We start from the raw sequence: 1,951 nt of genomic DNA on the forward strand, positions 1-1,951 counted from the left end.
TGATGCCTCAGTCTGTTGTGGCCTTCCAAATGACCAATTTCTCACTTTTATCAGCTTCTGTGAGTGCTGGGCTCAGAATTGCAGTCAGTTGCTGGCTGGCGGGGCCCACAGAAGCAGCAATGGAGCAGTCTAGCTGTTGTTTTCATGTCTTCTCCTGTTGTGCTGTTGCTATCATCCTTTTGGTGCCAAAAATAACACTGTACATTCCAGTTTCTGTGAAATGTGTCTGAGTGGGTGATTAACCGAGGCTCCTGACGGATTTCTCTCAGCCTGCTCCGGGGAGGGGAAGGGTCTGCGATTGTCTGCGTTGGTTTGGGAGAATTGTGGCTAATAATAATAATAATGGCATTTATTAATAATAATAATAATAATAATAATGTTGGCATTTATTAAGCACTTACTATGTGCAAAGCACTGTTCTAAGCGCTGGGGGGAACAAGGTCATGAGGTTGTCCCACGTGGGGCTCACAGTCTTCATCCCCATTTTACAGATGAGGGAACTGAGGCCCAGAGAAGTGAAGTGACTTGCCCAAAGTCACAGAGCTGACAAGTTGCAGAGCCGGGATTTGAACCCATGACCTCTGACTCTGACTCTTTTCCACTGAGCCACTCTACTTCATAGTATTAAGCGCTTACTATGTGCAAAGCACTGTTCTAAGCGCTGGGAAGGTTACAAGGTGATCAGGTTGTCCCACAGGGAGCTCACAGTCTTAATCCCCATTTTACAGATGAGGTAACTGAGGCACAGAGAAGTTAAATGACTTATCCAAAGTCACACAGCTGACAATTGGCAGAGCTGGGATTTGAACCCATGAACTCTGGAAAAGCCCAAATCTGGACCAAATATTCACTCAGCCTCAGATTTCTATACCTAGCCCTGATTTATCATCATCACCATCATCAATCGTATTTATTGAGCGCTTACTATGTGCAGAGCACTGTACTAAGCGCTTGGGAAGTACAAATTGGCAACAATTTACCTCACAATCAATCAGTCAGTCGTATTTATTAAGAGCTTACTGTGTACAGAGCACTGTGCTAAGCTCTTGGGAGAGTACATTCTTGTTTTATGCCGTCGACTCATCTCTGACCCATAGCATGGACACAGCTCTTCCAGAATTCCCTACCTCTATCTGCAATTGTTCTGGTAGTGTATTCATAGTTTTTTCTTGGTAAAAATACAGAAATGGTTTACCATTGCTTCCTTCCACACAGTAAACTTAAGTCTCTTCCCTCAACTCTCTCCCATGCCGCTACCTTCCAGCACAGGTGAGTTTTGACTTGTAGCAGAGATTGCCTTCCACTCGCTAGCCACTGGCCAAGCTAGGAATGGAATGGGTATGCATCTGCTTCACTCTCCCTCCTGTTGTAGAGACTGGTAGATTACTGGAAACTCTCCAGGTGCAACCCTGAGAGAGAGGAGAGAGTATAACACAACAGTATAACAGGCACATTCCCTGCCCACATTAAGCTTATAGTCTAGAGGACGATCTTACAGCTATTTAAATCTTGCTAGTTCCTTGAGGTAGGGACCCATGATTTCTTTTTCTCTAGTTCCAAACAAAGTCCAATTCAGTTCTCTACCAAGAATGGACTCTAAGTAAATGTGACTGATGATGGTGACAACAATGATGGTGATGATGATGATTGTATTAATCAGGAAGGGGGCCAGTTTTGGGCAGGAAGCCCCTAACTTTCCCCTCAATTCACTTAGGAAAGGAGAAAAAGATGATTCAAGTAGACTCTAAGGTCCTTGAGGGTAGGGACTGTGTCCACTAACTATATTGTATTGTACTCTATCACGCACTTAGTACAGTGTTCTGTCCTCTAAAAATAAATAGCATTGACTGGCTGAAAGAGGGCCAAATATTAAGAAAAGTCTTGCCTGGACTATATTGTGAGCTAAGATTCATCCTGTGCCAACAATTATTCATATTAAATGGATTAAAAT

At 43.5% G+C, this 1,951-nt stretch overlaps 1 non-coding gene across 1 annotated transcript; it reads right to left on the reverse strand.

Annotated features, from left to right (window-relative positions):
• Positions 1–1,279: 1,279 nt before the first annotated feature.
• On the reverse strand, positions 1,280–1,419 carry LOC119938572. Its single transcript, XR_005454460.1, has one exon. It is a non-coding gene; the product is annotated as a small nucleolar RNA SNORA7 (small nucleolar RNA).
• Between the last annotated feature and the right edge of the window lie 532 nt (positions 1,420–1,951).

Source organism: Tachyglossus aculeatus, chromosome 1 (genome assembly GCF_015852505.1).
Source record: "Tachyglossus aculeatus isolate mTacAcu1 chromosome 1, mTacAcu1.pri, whole genome shotgun sequence".
Taxonomy (NCBI): Eukaryota; Metazoa; Chordata; class Mammalia; order Monotremata; family Tachyglossidae; genus Tachyglossus; species Tachyglossus aculeatus.